The following is a 17,832-nucleotide window of genomic DNA, read 5'->3' on the forward strand; positions in this document are numbered from 1 at the left end:
ATTTCTTACTATTTATTTCTTTGCTTTAAGTGATGGGAATCTGTTTTGGGGTTTTTTTTTTTTGTTTTTTTTTTTAATTCTTTGAAATTTATATATACCATCACAGGCCACACAGAAGAACAGTAGTATGACTAATGTAAACTTTACATCCTATAACACTATTAGCATGGACTTTAATAACTCTACAGGGTGATTTTTATTTTGTTTGGTTTTAGCTCCTGAAGAGACCTGATTATGACTTAAGCTTTTCTTCAAGATAGAAAATTATATCACGAACCCTGGATTCAGTGCTCTGAATGGGGACCCCAGCCCTACTTTTGGATCTTTGGTGGAGTTGATATATCACCTGGATAGATGGTGGCTGGAGCGAGGGCGGGAGAGGGAGATCACCTGGACACGTTCCTTCAAATCGGAAGCTCTGTATCAAGCCTTAAGTGACAGAACAAACTCAGTTATAGGTGGCTTGTTCTGAAAAACTGCAACTGAGTATTGTCCTCAGGAATGAAGCTTAGCACAGTGCCTTGGCATGGAGGAAATGTTCTGTAAATAATATTTCCAATGACTGGATGTGCCCTTATCCTCATTGGTATATTCATCAAGCATCTGATAAAACACCAACAATGGAAATTATTACTTTATTCTGATCTTTCAGCTTCCTGCTAATGAATATTTTGCCCACATTTCCAGTGGACAGCAGAATGAACTGACTGGAGCTTTGGCTGGGACTTCTGTCTCATCTTTAAAAGCTGAGGATCCCTCACCTGTAAGAATCATACTGGCTGTGCTTATCATGGATCTTCCACAGCCCATCACCATATCTTGACTTTCTGCAGAAGAGCAGTGACATGTTTAAAGGCTAGAGAAACGAAAGTCAGGAAACTTTACAAACCACCTAATCATCCCCCGAATCATAAGTCCAAGGCAAAGAATGGGTCAAGGAGAAAGGATGGTTATCTGTCGGTTTGTGATTCACTGTGTGTGCATGTGCATGCACGCGTGTGTGCGTGTGTGTGTGTGTGTGTGTGTGTGTGTGTGAGTGTTTTAAGAATGCCTTGTTTGGAATGTGGGTGCCCTACTTGAATCCTATCAAGAAAAACTTCTGTACTGGAAAAGATTTTTTTTTTTATTTGATAGAAGCAATAAAAGGGACAAAACTACTAATAACTTATGTTCCTTTCTGGCTTTTCTAACCCTTTTCTCTCTCTTTTTCCTTTGTAGCTATTAAATGTGTTTTCCCTGAGTGCCGCCAAGATGGTGAGCACACACACGACCACCCCCCGCCACCCCATACTTACCTTGGCCATGCTTGATACTTCATTGCATGTAAAGACACGTTCACATTTCCGAAGCATTAATGATTAGTCTAGATTTCCTGAAGAATGTTCTAAGAATGCAGAGATATTCCATGGCACAGGAAAATTTCATCGAAAAACACCAACCATCAGGTTTTCCTTTCTATATACGTTGTTCTCAAAAGACACAGGTAGCCCCACCCAGACTATTTGAATTTAGATCTTTGGGAGTGAGACCCAGGTTTCCTAGTTTTAAGAACACCACAGATGATTCCAATGTGAAATCAAAGTTGAAAACCACTCTCGCCTCCCATATCTTTTTTCTTTCTTTTTTAAATTCAACTTATCAGGGTGACATTGGCTGATAACATTATATAGGTTTCAAGTGTACAATTCTATAATATATCATCTGTGTATTGCACTGTGTCAAATCTCCTTCCGTCATCATACATTTGACCCCTTATCTTCCCCTACCTTCCCCCTCCCCCATTTCCCTCTGGTAAACACTAAACTGTTGTCTACATCTGTGAGTTTTTGTTTGTTTATCTTGTTCATTGGTGCCTTTCGGTTTTATATCCCACATATGAATGTGGTTCTCAACTTTTTCTGTCTGGCTTATTTCACTTAGCATGATTATCTTGAGGTCCATCCATGTTGTCGTAAATAGCAGTATTTCACCTCTTCTTATGGCTGAGTAATATTCCATTGTATGTATGTACCACAGCTTTATCAATCATCTATCAAAGGACACTTCGGTTATTTCCATGTCTTGGCTTGACCCAGCAATCCCTCCTCTGGGTATCTACCCAAAAAATTTCAAAACATTTATTCATAAAGATATATGTGCCCCTATGTTCATCGCAGCACTACTCACAGTGGCATATCTCTTATGCAAAATATATATATCTTTTCTCACTCAAAAATTATATTCTTCCCCTCTTTACGATACTCTGCAAACCCAAATTCCTCATTGAGATCCATTCTCCTTAGAAGGCTATAGGTAAGTAAAAAAGTAGTTTTCCCCATGAAAAATAAGTTTCTTCTGGTCATGTGTGGAATGAGCAAGGCTTGTCTCCTTGTATTGGATCCAAGACACAGAACTTGGACAAACAGCGAGGAACTTGGTGTGATATTTTACAAATAACATCCTTGGACTAGATTTGAAAGACGCACTCGTTGATTCTCAGGCAGAAGGATCTGCACTTGAGTCATGCTAGTAGGTGGCTATATATCCACTTGGCAAATACCCATGAGAAGAAATTTTACATTTCTTCAGCAAATCTGATAGTGTGGAACAAAAATGTCTGCAAAGCTGTTAATTAGCTGGTCTAGGAAGAGAGAAGCCATCAGATCAGATTCCTTCTTTGCATTCTCCATCTCTGTTATCTTTCTATTGAATTAGCCTCTGTGTTTCCGTGCTTAGCAAAGGCAAATTGTAGTAGAAAGGACAAGGGGCCAGACAGGGATTGTAAGATTGCAAGGAACAGAATCCTGCTCAAGCTAATTCAGGATTCTCAATTCTTGTATAGCAGAATCACCTAGAGCTCTAAAAACCTTCTGGATGATTTTCGTTCAGTGAGTCTGGGAGACGGGGGACCTGTACTCATAGTTCCAAGTGCTTTATATACACCTGTCCCATGGCCCCTGGTCTCTCCTCCTGCATGGGCTTCATTCTCGCCTCATGGAGCTGACTCCTTGGCTACTACACTGTGATGTCAGAGAGACTGCGGCTTTGGCTCGCCAGGGCACCAGTTCCGGCCCCAACTCTGCAGAGCTCCACTCAGTTCAGATTGCAGAACAAATACATCTGCACGCTGCACAGCAAATAAGGGGGTTCATCTTTGATCTTTATTCACATCCCACCACTTCTTGATGTGTGACTTTGACTGTGATACTTGGAACTCTGGTTTCTTCTATAAAACAGAAACAAATTTCTACTCATTGAGCTGTGTGAGGATGCAAATTTATATATTGCAACTATCACAGTAGCTGGTACCTACCTAGTTGGTTTCTATCTCCCTTCAAACAAAGTGGTAAGGCTCAGAGTCCAAGTTGCTGTTTCTTTCACACTGACACCAGAATCACCCCCACCTATATTCTTTCCACAGACACCCACAGTGTGGTCCAATAAGTCTTGTTGCTTCTCCCTTTCCTCTCTTTTCCCAATACCATTTTCATAACTCATTAGTGCAGAGGCAGGAAAGACAGTGTCTGAAACTCTGAATGGTTTAATTTACTTTTATTAGAGCCACTGTTTGAGAAGAAATTTAAAACTAAAGGCCAAAATGAAATTTGGGGAAGGGGAGGATTCTGTGGATTTAATTTATCTGTGCTGTCTCAGTTTGGGCTACTATAACAAATGACCACAGACTGGGTGGCTTAAAGATTAAACATTTATTTCTCATAGTTCTGGAGGCTGAAAGTGGAAGGTCAAGGTGCCAGAAGATCCAGTGTCTCGTGAGAGCCCACTTCTTGGTTTGCAGATAGCAGTCTTCTTGCTGTGTCTTCACATGGCAGAGAGCAGAGAAAGCAAGCTCTCAAGTCTCTACTTGCAAGGACAGTAGTAATTCCATTTATGAAGCCTCTACCCTTATAACATAGTTACTGTCCAAAGGCTCCATCTTCTCATAAAGTCACACTGGAGGTTAAGATTTCAGCATATGAACTTTTTTGGGGAGGGACATGAACGTTCAATCCCCTGTGGCCCTGAAAAATCGAGGCTTTGCTCTAAGCAGACACGTAGTAACTACACACTGATCTATTTTTGTTAAACGTGTATTCCATATTTTCATTTTTACTTGTTTTAAATTTTGTAATTTTCAAATTCTCTAAGCCTTCTAAAAGTCGATAAAGTTAAACATGGGTAATAGGTCTTAAATTATTTTTTGTCTTTTTTTCCCCTCTGTCTCTGACACATTTCTTCTTTCTTGATTGGTTAGAATTAGCATCTTCCCTTAGTTTTTAATCACTTCATAATCTGTCAGTCTTACCAGCCCTCTTTGAGTTAGTCTTGTTCCGTTTTGCTTTTGCTCAGTGGAGAGACTCTACAGCTCGTCAGGATGTACCTCTGTAGGACGGGAAATAGAGAGAAAATTCTGACAAGCAGAGTTTTCATTTGATAAGCTTTCACATGTAAAGTCAAGTCCTCTCCTTGCCTTACCAGGACAGGTGGTAGAGAAGCTTTTTAGATCTTTTTTCTTCTAGGAAACCTTGCACATCTGCAGCAAAGCTTTTTTTATCTTTTGCCATGTTGTTCAAAGCATTTAAGGAGAAGAAAAAAAAAACAGCAAAGAGAACGTTGCTTTTCATCCAGAGAGGGCTCCAAAAGGAAGCCCTGGACTGCAGAGAGATATTTAGGAGGCAGAAGGTCACCTTTTTTTGAGGTCAGACAGCTCTCTCTTTATCATACTGACAATTTCTGGCTGGGAAGGACATGTGAAAAACATATTTCCAAACATAAAAGTTGAGGCAGCTCTTTAGCCTGCCGTTTCCTGCTCTGGTCTCTCCAGGAGCCCCTCCAAACAAACCCCATGTCGCAAGAGAGGCAGGCCTACTTCTTCCCTCTCAGTCTGCTCCGTGGCCTTTTGAAGGACCACTCTCATCGTCTCACCTCTCACAGCCCCACTTCAGTTGGTGCTTTGAATTTTATACTTTAGAGATGAGAGAAAAGTCTGTCTTAACAACAACATGCAGATGGCATTTTGGTCCTCGCAGAAATGAATAAATCATCAGATCCACTTTGAAACTGGGGACTAAGGGGGTTATAGACCACGTGAACTTTGGGACCTCATTTGGGACCCTCAGAGATGTTCTCAGTGATGCTTTAGGAAGGCATTTTCGTGTAGACACGTCATGGTCCTACCTATGACCTTGAAAGGACATAGAGTCCTTTGATTCCACCAGTCAGGGGACCCAAATATGAGCCCCTCTGAGGGAAGGAAAAATAATTTATAGAATCAATAATATTCAAATAATAACAGCCAATTTTATTAAACTCTGTTCCAAGTATTATGTTAATTGCTTTTATAGCTGTTATCTCATTTAACCCTCTCAGCAATTCTATGGGTTTTTTCTTCATTTGTAGACGAGAAAACAGAAATAAATACAGCAAAGAGAAGTATATATGTATATGCATTGTTCATAGTGGCCATAAACTGAAAACAAGCTGACTGTCCATTAATAAAGAAAAAACTTAAATACTTTTTTAGTCCAAAAAAAAAAGCCATTTATAATATAATATTGATTTTCAAAACAATCCTTATCTAGCCAGATGGAAAGAAGACATAGAAGGATCAAAAGAAATTTGGATATGATTGAAATTAAACACATAGTAGAAACTAGGAAACCCACTGCCTGTCAAAGAAAACTCTTGCCCAATTCTAGACCAGATTCTTGGTCCTTAAGAAGCTTTATGTATATGGCCGTCAAGCATAGCACCCTCTTGGGATGCTGGTAGAATATCTAGTAAAGTGAATAGGTAGGGTGACAATATAATTTATCATCCAAATCAGGACGTTTTTAAGAGTGAAAGGGGTTGCTATCAATAACTGCCCTGGGCAACAGATATAAACCCACAACTATCCAGAACAGACCAGGACACATGGTCACCTGTTCACAGGAGGCCCTACAGCGAACAAGCCCCAGACCATCTCACAGAAGGCTGTGACTTGATTCCAGTTTCCACCCTCCCTTGGCTCCTGATCTAACATCTTATTACTTCATCTGTGCTTTCAAGTGTTATGTCTCTTTCCTGCTCATGCCCTGACTGACTTCAGGTACTTCTGCCCCAACAAACCCCTGGGGTTAATAGCTTCCACTCATGTCTCCAAGGAGATGAGATCATCCCCCACCGAGGACGGCAGAACCGCCGACACTGTCTCACTCTCATCCTGTATGGATCGCTACGTGACCACCACTGTCTGCTCAGGCTAACAGCAGGGCAGAACGAAGCCGCGGCCTGGGATTCCAGGAAGAGAAGGAACCTGGCTTACAAACTGCTCGGGTTTGCCTAAGAAGACCAGGCAGTCCTAAGCTCCAGGGGACTGAAAAGGGGAGGGAAAGAGGCTGAGGAAATCTAGAAAGTAAAACCCAAACTCTATTTCATTCGAATTGTCTCAGACATTTGTCAGGAAGAAAGCACAGGGCCCTGACCCTAAAAGAAAGCAAATCCTCATTTTATCCTCTTTAAAATGAAATAGAATGCAGATGGGAGATTCATCCTCTCCTCTCCTTGCCCACCCACCTCCATCCCATATCACATTAGTCACCAGAAGCCTCTGATGCCACGTAAAATACAGCCCACGAGAGGCCAGCCCATCGATTCATGAACATGTATTTATATTCATTTTATGGGTTCTGAGGAATCCTATTTTCATGGAGCAGAAAATGTCATTTATAAATATCGCACAAATGATTTATTAAATCCTCTTCCTTCACCTTTTCAATGCTCATTTCTTCTACTTTGAGTTGCTTGGATCCGTGGTAACAAACGCTAAATGTTTCGTCCCAAACAGCAAAATGTGGCAGAAGCCTTCTCTTACTCAGCCGATTATTACGCAGGTCAATGTCCAAGTCAAATCATGTCCCACGGAAAATATCAGCTTCCTGTGGAAAATAACCCACATGACAGGATGAGTTCCCATCCTGGTTGAGATATTTGTGGCAGGGTACTTCAGAAGGACCTCGATGACTTGGTTGTTCCACCTAGAGTCCCTTGTTCTGGGCTTACATTCCTACTGTAAGGCTGAGAGCAGATGCAATGTGAAGGGTGAAATTTGAGGAAACTCTCATTTCCTCACCCTCTGGTGGGGGACAGAGGGAGTTAAGTGGGCAGGCAAAGTGACCGGTGCTTTCCCTTCTCACACACCAACCCCTGTGCTTTATGAGTAATCATTAACACAGCTGGCTGAGCTGCCTTCAATCAGTACCTTTAGCCATAACCGAGTACAGACAAAGATTCACAGAGACACCTACAGGTAGTAGTTGGGACTGGAATGAAATAAAAAATGATATGTCTTAATGTGTTTAACTTTAATTTGGATGATTCCAACCAACACTAAAGTCAATTTATTGGGAGTTAATTCAACTAAATTAAGTAGGAAACAATTTATCATTTTTTTATCAGTGTGCAAACTATATGGCATGGGACAAAAAGAAAATTGACATTTCTTGAGCATTTTCTACAAGACAAGCCCTTCACTGGGCACTGTACATTCAGATGCCATTTAATTGCAGAATAGGCCTCTTGAGATAAGCAGTACCATATCCATTTTACATACAACCATGACTCAGAGTGTTATGTAATTCACCCAAGTTCCCACAGGGAGAGAGCAGAGTGGGAGAGCTGGGTTCAAAACCGATCTGTCCCAAATCATCCAGAAGCTTTCAAATGTATGAACCAACTATACGCAGGGCTACAAAAAATCGCATACGTATTAGAGGTTGTAATTTATTCCCCCTTCTTATCAGATGGGTAAAAAGAAAATTAGTAGCTTGAGGCAAATAGACAAACATCTCTGCAAATTCCCAACTGCTGAGTACAAGCAGCAAAATAACTAAGGGTCCACTCTGGTTTAAACCTTGGTCTAATGCAATCATTTTGAGTCCCTTGGGTTAATACTTCATCTCTCAAAATAAAAGTACTTGGTTATTTTTCAGTCTTCCATGCCCCTTCCTGGCTCCTCTCCAAGATGGTATCTGAGCAAATGAACATACGTGGGGAGTTGTCCTGAAACTTTGTAGCCTCGTGGTGGGTGGGATCGGGGTCCTCGAGCAGGACATCCTCTAGCTCCCTGGTCTGCAGGACCTTGTCATTTGTCCGCCCAGTTGCTTTTGCCTGGCTAAGGTCTGCTGTTCCTACTGCTTGTAGCTTATCTTCTGGTTTCTCTTTAATCTTAGCCAGGGCCCAGTGCTGCCTCCTGGCTGCATAGAGGTCTCACCTGTGCTTTTGTTGGCTGTCTTGCTGGAGGGCCTGAGGAGGTCTTCCTACAGATCTCGTTTTGGCTCCTTCACACACACTTAAACACATAGTCACACATGTGCCAGGTACCTCACTTAGCCCACCGGCAAGCTTGCAGGCCAAAGCCCCTAGCATTATCAGTGCTCCTCCCAGATACACATGCACTCCTGGATACCTTCAGGGTAACATGGGAGATGGGTGAGACCCCTGGGGACTGAAATCAGGCCCTCCCTCTCTGCCTACCTGAGCCATGCCCCCACTTTTGCTCTGCTGTGGCTGTCCCTTTCTCCAACATTAGCACAGAATATTCAGTCAATTCTTTGGACTTCTGCAACCATTCTTTGGTCTATTCATTAGCACGGCCAGCCCTAGCAGATGTGGGCCTTCGTATTTTTATACAAGACAAAAAAGAACGTCAGAGAGGCCTTAAGAGATGGGGGGGCGTGGCAAGAGAGGGAGTGGAGAGCAACCTCAAAAACAGCTATCTATCGGTCAAAAGATTTCCGGAAGGGGAGACAGGGAGAGGGGCTTGCATGTTTTACTTTGACGATAGATTAACAAAAGTGTTGGAAGGAGGACAAGGGCATGCATTGTTTCTACTTAGGGATTAGAACAGCTTTTCTTTTCCACTTAAACTTCTATCTTTTTCTTGGTGTAACTTCCTTCTATGAGTCCCTCAATGATCTGGGCACTGCAGGCCAACGACTGGGCCAACACAGAAATGAGCCTCAGTGTGGGGCTGGCCGCACCTCCCACCACTCCCTCTCTCAGAGCTCCCAGAGAAGAGGCCACTGCAACGGGCATGCTCACCTTGACCCCAAAACTTCCACACCGGAGGGTGTGTTTTATGCCTGGCAGATCTGAAATAAAGCTTTGTCTTCGATTGTCCTATTTAAGCTGCCAGATATCTAATTTCAAATATTTAAACCTTTTTCTGAGAAACAAATTGCAAAAATACCAGATGTATATAAATGACCAGTATTAGAAAACATCTCTTTCCTCAAAGTGTAACTTCAAATTTTATTTAAGTAACCAAATGTTTCCAAGTATTTCCAACCTTCTGTGACTGCCTTTGTTTAAATATCTAAATAAAACAGGTAAAGCTCTCATGGAAAAGTTAGATTAATCCTTCCTCAGAGCTCAAGTTCCACTGTCACCTCTCACTTGAAATGTCTGTTCCCATGAAACTCTTGGCGTTATTAGCTCAGCATCTCATCACTTGAAACCAGTGCCCTGTCTCCCCTGCCCTCAGCCACTTCACTTCATTCCCCCAAAGCACTACTTACACCACGAGGTTGTAAATGCAAGACTTTATTGGTTTGGGGAATTTATTTAGTCATTTAAGCTTATTTATTGAGCACTTGTAGAGACTGGGCCCCACTTAAACCCTGGGGATTCAGCAGCAAACAAAATTGAAAAAAATCTCTGCCCTCGTGGAGTTTACATTTCAGAGGAAACACTCAGACATTAAATATAATAAAGAAGACACTAATAAGTACACAGAGAACAGTAATACTAGAAAGGGGATAGAGAGTGCTGGGAAGAGAGTATCGATTTTCTAAACAGGGAGTTGGGAAGCCTTCAGCATAATGAATAATCACCAAGGAGGGGCTCGACAGAGCCCTGCTGTATCTGGAGGAAGGATGCCTCAGGCAAAGGGAGCAGCAGGTGTAGGTGCACAGCCCCTGGGGGAGGAACAGCAGGAGGCCAGTGCAGCTGCAGTGGGAGCTAGAGAGGGGATGGCCAAGGTGTGATCCGAGGGGTTGGAGGTCATTGTGCAAGTCAGTAGTAGAGCAGTGTGACATTAGCTTTTTAAATTAGGAAGCCAATTGCTAAAAGAGGCAAAGAAATGGAGGCAGAATGATGAATTTGGAAGCTATTAAAATAACCCAACCATTGTCCCAGCAGGATGGTGGTGAGGAATGCTTATGGGTTATGGATATATTGAAGGTCTGTCAACAGGGTTTGCTGATGAATCAAATGTAGGTGTAAAAGAATGAAAGGAACAAGGAGGAAACCAAGGTTTTGGCGTGCACGACTGGAAGGATGCGGTTATTTACTGATAGGGAGAGTAGTAATAACAATGCACTCAGGAAAAATGTCAAGTTAAATGCCAGGCTCTGAGACTTCTCTCTGGCTGTGTCCCTTCGGAGTCCCAGTCTCTGGCCTTGCTCCTGGGCTCCAATTTTTCCACATTCCTTTTCTCACTCCCTCTTCCAGGGTTCCAAATGCCTACCTTAGGTGTTTAACTAGAAACTCCAAGATTCCTGTTTTATATTAAGTGCCAATGAACAATTTAGTCCTTTCTATGTGATGCGGCGGGGGGTGGCAGAGAACAGAAGAAAGCAAGTTCTGAGACAAATTGATTACAAAAAATGTCAGCGTTTTATTTCAAGCTCACTGCAAGAAACTGAGACCTCTGATCAAACCAAACCGAAGAATTCTCTGATGGGAGAAACGTTTATGGAAAAAAAGAAAAAGAAAAGGAAAAGCGGGGAGACAAGAAGAAGAGGATGCAAAGAAAGAGAAGCTACAAGAAAGAAGACAAAGAGGAAATTGAATTTTTAAAAGCCGATTGAAAATCGTCAGTAGGTGGGTAGCTAAACAACCTTCTGGAAGAGGTTTTTATTTCAGTAACGTCTGTCCAGCATTTGATTAGAAATGCTAATTATTTCCGACAAGAAGTCTAGTACCTTTTAAACTATGTAAGTTCTGCCCTGGACAGATTTGGGACCATGTCCTTTCTCACTTCTGTCCCTTCTCTCTCTTCACATTCAATAAATCCCATCAAGTTTTTATTTCCTGAAAAGAGGTGAGTGCTGCCCCTGCACGATGCACAGAATGACAACAATTTCTCTGTGTCTAGCTATGATTTCTTTCTTTTATTAGGTTATGCTCTAAAGAAAAGGTTGTCACTGACATCATATTATGGTATATGACTTCCGCACATGTACTGTGATTGGCGTTACTGCCCTCCAACCACTTTTCTGTGCACTGGGCTTCATGTGCTCTGGGCTCTTGAATAGGAATTTGGCCAGGGAAGCAATGAAAGCATAAACGTCTCAGAGAACCAACCTTGCTGGTATCGTTTTATTTAAGTTTCACCTAAAGAGAGTTTCTAACATAAGCAAAATGTAAGCAGACTCATATGATGAACTTCCACGTACCCATCACGTAGCTTCAACAATTATCAACTCAGGTTGACCATTCTCTTATATTATTTTAAGGCAAATTCCAGACATCATATCATTTCACCTGCAAATTTTTCACTATGTATCTCTAAACCGTAAGGTTGTTTTGTTTTACATATAAACTCAACACCCATGTCACGATTTAAAATTTAACAATAATTCCTTGATATCATTAAATTTTCAGTAAGAGTTCAAATTTTCAACTGCCTCATGAATGTCATAATTTTGTTTTGTAGTGTGTTTGTTTGAATCAGGATCCAAAGAAGGTCTACATGTTGTGATTGATTGATAAGTGGTTTTTATAGTTTCTCTCTCTCTCTCTCTATATTTTCTCTACTTCCCCTCGCTCTGTCTGAATCCCAACTCACATCTACCCCCCATCCCCCACTCCTCCCCACCTCACCCACAATTTGTTTGTGTAAGAAACCAGGGTTTTCCCATGGTCTGGATATTACTCATTGGTCATCCATGGTATGGTTTACCATGTATTTCCCATAAACTGGTAGAGAGATCTAAACACTGCTGACTTGTTTTAAAATCACATTTGCAGCTTACTTTACTACTGTTTCTGCTATGAAATCTTACTGTTTCTCAGAAGAGTGACATTTGTCCAACTTGCACATTTTTCAAATCTTGCAACATTATTTAAGGTAAGAAGCATTTGATAGTTTTATTCCAAAAAGGGCTAACCACCTTAAATCAAATATTTAAAAAAATATTATTTTAGAACAAAAAACTGATGGTAACGTTTTGGCACAAAAATTATATTCACATTGAGAATAAAGGTTTTCCCAAATCTGGTCTGGGGTGGACCTTTTTTGCGTGATATAATTCACGACCTCTTGTGGGAAGCAAGTGGCATTGCTCTTAAAATGCTTGAGAAATTTTCTGATAGACCTAAATGAGATTAAGGACTTCTGGGAAGCCAGGGCTACCCACCCTGCTGACTTGCTAGCCTCATAATTTTTAAACAGACATTATTTTTTCTTTTATCCAGTTTAACAATGATTAATCATTCACTTTTCCTATAAAATCCCTAAGAGAATCTTGAATTGTCATATCTAAAAGTTTCATCTCTTGTGGCTAGCTGGAAATAAAGTTTTGGTCCAAGTTTATAATTCATTCATCTAAGAAGTGGTTTTTAACATTTAGGAAGAAATACTTATTTTTAAAATTATTACTTTGTATGGCTAAGAAATGTTATTAAAAGTGATTAAATATACACATGAGTTCTTAAATAGAAGTAAAATTGGTTTCTTTGAAAACTCTGAGCACTTTGATTTGACTAACAGAAAAAAATTTCTTCTTTGGATAACGTAATTCAAACTTAGCTGCTATCATGGAGTAAAAGATCTTCCTTCAGATTCTTTCTATGAGGAGATCGATGCCTTGAGTATGGAATCCAAGTGCCTTGAGGAAACAACATCTCTTCATAAGTGGTTTGATATCATGATTTAATTGTCAATCAAATGCATCAAGGATAATGGGCTTTAATGAATCTAATAGACGAAGGTTGAATTGGTAAGAAGTGAACTTCACTTCTGCATTTTAAGAAATACATTTAACTCAATGGGAAGTAAAAGATAAATGCTTGCATAAAATTTTAAACTTGATCATAAATAAATAAAAGTTGAATGAAAATATAATAAAAAGATTGTGCCTATAACCATGTATTTTAGAAAATTACTTTTTATCATGTCTATATATTAATTTTTAACATTATCTAGAAACTCTTTTAGTTACCCAGGAAAAATATAAGACCTTCCAAATATACACTTTACAATGACTTTGAGCCCACACTCCTATGGCCTTTCAGGTCATCAGGTTGCACCAAATGACTCAAGATGGCTCTAAATTAGACCTGCAGACCCCAAGGTCTGAGTATAGCTACCAAGAGTAGGTTAGGCTTAACCCTATCCTTAGGGATCAACCAGCTAAAAGTCTTTATGCAGAATTTACACTGATATGCAAAATAGCAGGCCCATTCTGGAAGCCCTCCCAGGTAATTTATACTGGCTCCTGACTTTCCTCAGCCCTGAATCTACAACAAAACAGAGCAGGACTCTCGTATTAAGGAAATCAATACTAGAGGCAATGGGGAATAATAACTATTTCAGAGAATTTTTAAAAGGAGTAAAAGTGATGGTGTACATAAGTACTTAGCACAACATTTAATGGACACAGGTATTTAATATTTATTATGATTTTAATATATTAAATTATGACTATGTATTAAATTGTTATTTAATATATTGAATTAATATTTATTAGCTCCATCTCTTTTCCAAAGTCAAGAAATCCACACGTGCTCAGGGTCAGGGATTGTCGATGAAGAAAGCATGACGCTGCCAAAATAATTATGTCTGCGTAGTGCTTTATAACCTACAAAAAGCTCTGCATGCGTTATCGCACTCGAACCTCAGCTTGCCCACAACTACTCAAAGTGCTCTGTGATTATGGCCATGCCATTGTGAACAAGCCCAATCCTGTCTGATCTCGGAAGCTAAGCAGGGTCAGGTCTGGTTAGTACTTGGATGGGAGACCGCCTAAGAAGACCAGATGCTATAGGCATAAAAAAATAAATAAAAATTAAATTAAATTAAATTAAAAAGTGCTCTGCAAGACAAGAGTAAGTATATCTAGTTTATGGGTCCCTGGGAATTTGGTGCAGAAGGATATGATATCTCAGCCACACTCAGTGGAGCTCTGACCACTGTGAGTTCTGACTCTCAGATATATCACATCCGCAGTCCAGGCCTTCTCCCACTCTCACAGTCACAAGATTCCAAGGAGGGTGATGAAGTAAAGGGATTCTCAGGACACCAGACTTCCAGCGCTAATACTGGGAAAGTCCCACGCAAACCAAGATGAGTCAGTCACCCTAATTCCAAGAGTAATGAACAACAAACCCCATATAACAAGAGTGCAAAAAACATTAGCCTTCAGAGCTGTAGGAAATATGCCGCTTAGCACACGGCATAGACCTCTGTGGTTTCATGATGTGATAAACTTACATATTTCTCATTCAGAGAAGACAGCTTCTCAAGACCCCTGGCTCTCCAAGGAAGCTAAGAACATCTCTCACCAGGGCCCCTGTCAAGGAGTCAGTGGTGGTGCTAATCTGCCTCCCTCCATGGGTTAATCATGCTCTTTCTGGAGATTAGCAAGTGTGTCCCGGCATGAACTGGACCATCTCCCAGCTCCAATTTCCCCTCACAGAAGCAGATGTCTGCAGGAAGACCACACAGCCCTTTAGAACAGCTGTGGCAAAAAATTGAGTCACAGTGTAAAGGAGAGGGCATCATTTGCAAGCCTCTGCTTTAGAGAAGTCTAAAAATTTCCATTTGACATAGACTTAAAAGGCCATGCCACCCTGAACAAGCCCGATCCCATCTGATCTTGGAAGCTAAGCAGGGTCGGGCCTGGTTAGTACTTGGATGGGAGACCACCTAGGAAGACCAGGTGCTATAGGCGTAAAAAATAAAAACATAAGGGATTGTAAGCTGACAAGGTCCTTTCAATCTGTGAGGTCAACCAAAGGTTGCCTCGCCTAAAAAAATAAAAAATAAAATAAAATGACATAGACTTAAAAAATTTTATGTGTAAAAAAAATAGTGACATTTTTTGTTTTCAATGATGTTCTCTCCCCCTGCACAGTGTTAGTTTTAGAGACTATATCTGAAATTCATAGTACATTTCTCTGCCCTTTGGGGTCTGTTGTAAAAGGAGTTCACCGGATTATCTCCAGAAGAAATGTGGAATTATAAAGCCTCACAAGCTCAGAAGAGGTTACATTTAGGTGGGTCTTCTGCCACTCAATTCAGCAACATTTCAGTTCCCATCAAGAGAGTCTGTTTCTGTCTCTCCCAAGATCAAAAGGCCCTGTTTTCAAATTATCCACAAAGGAGTGTGTGTGTGTGTCTATGTTTTCTGAGGTGAGAGAGAAGAGACATCCCTCTACAGTTCCAATATTACTAGACATGTCTCACAAACAAGGTTAATTTCTAGAGAAAGAAAGGAAGAGAGGAAGCGAGGAATTTAGTTTGTGATTGGATATCCATTGCTGAAAAAAAAGAAAAAAAAAAACCAAGACCAAAAAGAGCATCAAAGAAAATTGCAGTTTCGTCATCAACATGTTGATGGCGGAACAACTTCCGCAAGACTGAGATGCTGGAGACTGAAAGGCTATGAGACAGATCTGCAAGCCAAAGACCCAGGGAGGCCCTAAGGACGTAAGGAATTATCTCCCTGCCATAGTATTGAACTGTTTTAAGAAAATAGCTATGCACAGAAAAACAATGGCTATATCAGCATCTAAGAGACTTCAAGGGCATATTTTGTTCGCCCTCTTCTAGTATAAAGAGACAACCTCAGCTGAGGATCAAGTCCCCATGTGCTAGACATCTTCAGCATCAGCACTCTAGATGCTCTTTCCACCCTCCCCATCCTGCTCTGTCATTCTGGGAGGCTGATCTCTGCTCATTGCATCATTCCAGCTCCTTTGCCCTCAGCCTTCTGTATGGATTCAACCAATGGGAGGCATTTGGAAGAGATAGGTAGGAGACAGGAGGATGGGAGGAGAAGAAGGCAAAATGAGATCGGAGGGCCTTCCTTGCATGACCAAGGGTTGGCCGTGGCTCCTTCCCTCTGAAAAAGGCCACAGCCCCCACTATGCTACAGCTACAGCTATCTCCCAGGGTTCTAGAGGCTCTTTTCTTCCTCTGCCCCTTAGAGACAACTGCTGGTGAAGACCCCGGCTGTTGCTAGTGCTGGAGATACTTCACCATCCTTCGCTGGTATTCCTTAAACCTGCCTACACCCATATAAATAGCCTCTTAGTTAAATTCTCCTGAATAACCCCCCTTGAGTCTGCCTTCTATTTTCTATTACCTTCACTGATACCCTTAAGGTGGTGCTACTCTGAATGGAGCAATGAAGCAAATTGCAAAGGCCAATGGCGAGTAAGTGAAAGACAATGCAGAGGACAACCTTCCTACTTTTGCACCTATCAGCCACTTGCACCTATCAGCCAAGGAATGCATACATTGAAGGGAGAGGTCGGTAATAAACCAGGACTATAGGGAATCCTTCTGAGATTTTATCCCAGGATCTTGAATTCATGGACTTATTGACTTCTGGATGAAACAATCCAGAAGAGTTTATTTCATGCTTTTCAAAGTACAGTTAAAAGGTTTAAGTGAAATCATCATTTTGCTAACCCTCAAAATGCTGCATAACCCTCTTTTTTTCCAATAGAGAAGGACACCTGGGTTTCTCTTTCTGTCATAATCAGAACTGAGTAGGACAGCCAGACAAACTGAGAAGGCTGAAACCATCTGGGAAAAACTGAGACTTTCGGAGTCTAGGGAGAGTCAGAAATCCACACAGGAGATCATCATGGCCAAAGGATGATGGTTTTAAGAAAAGAAATGTAAGCCTAGGAAGTGGGGCTGGAAAAAATATCATCCCAAAGGAGAAAAGACACAGGAGACCCAGTGCAGACTCCCGAGGACTAGAGAGCAGGTGTCGCCCAGGCAGGCACAGGGCAGGCAGTTAGCAGAGATGCTCACCACAGGCAGTTGGGGGTCAGTGTAGGCACGCGATCAGCAGTGGGGAAGGTCGGCAACTGATGCCATTTTCACATAGGGCACCCAGCCCCCAGAAAACAAGAGGAAAATGACTAAAGCTCATGCTAGTAGACCTAACAAAGACCAGCTCAGAGATGGTATGGGGCTCCTCAGTTACCCCATGATTAAGGACCATGTTAGGTCCTCGTTTCTGAATGAAGGAAGCCCATAGATGCAGGTAAGGAGCCTAACTGCCAGAACCAGAGGAACAGATATAAAGCAAACATTGAATCTAAATTGATGGGTCATAAATGAAATTGGTGCTGAATATATTCTTCTACCCTCCCTGGAAAAAAGGCCACAATATGAAAGAGTTCTTTAGGCAGAGTCTTCACAAAAAGAAACAACATTTTTATATTGCTTTCAGAATTTGTTCAAGTAAAACTACATAAAACCCAACAAGTCTCCAAATATGGCACATCAAAGAGCAAAGGAAAGAAATGAATCTCTGTTAGAAATCTGACCAAGTATTTTTTATGCAATTTACAGATGAGAATGCAAGCTTCTGAGTTCGTACTTTCTTCTTTATGTCAAATAGCTCTTCCTCTGTCTCCCCAAACTGGCAATCAAACGTAGTGAGAATGACTGTCAACAAACAGCTGAAGTTGAAGCAGTGAGCAGTTGAAGAAAATACACATAAAGCAGGAGTGTGGCAAAAAATAACAAGTCAAAGTATTTACTAATTGGAGATAAAAGATAATACAGGCTCTTAAATGAGATATGAATTATAGTCATGTTGGAAAGAAAGAGCGAGAGCAGGAGAG

The 17,832-nt window shown here is 41.1% G+C and overlaps 2 pseudogenes; both read left to right on the top strand.

Moving 5' to 3' along the window:
- The first annotated feature begins 13,893 nt into the window (after positions 1 to 13,893).
- LOC120587302 (uncharacterized) lies at positions 13,894 to 14,012 on the top strand (annotated as a pseudogene).
- Positions 14,013 to 14,796: 784 nt separating this feature from the next.
- On the top strand, positions 14,797 to 14,915 carry LOC120587271 (uncharacterized; annotated as a pseudogene).
- The last annotated feature ends 2,917 nt before the right edge of the window (positions 14,916 to 17,832 follow it).

Source organism: Pteropus medius, unplaced genomic scaffold, assembly GCF_902729225.1.
Source record: "Pteropus medius unplaced genomic scaffold, Ma_sr-lr_union100, whole genome shotgun sequence".
NCBI lineage: Eukaryota > Metazoa > Chordata > Mammalia > Chiroptera > Pteropodidae > Pteropus > Pteropus medius.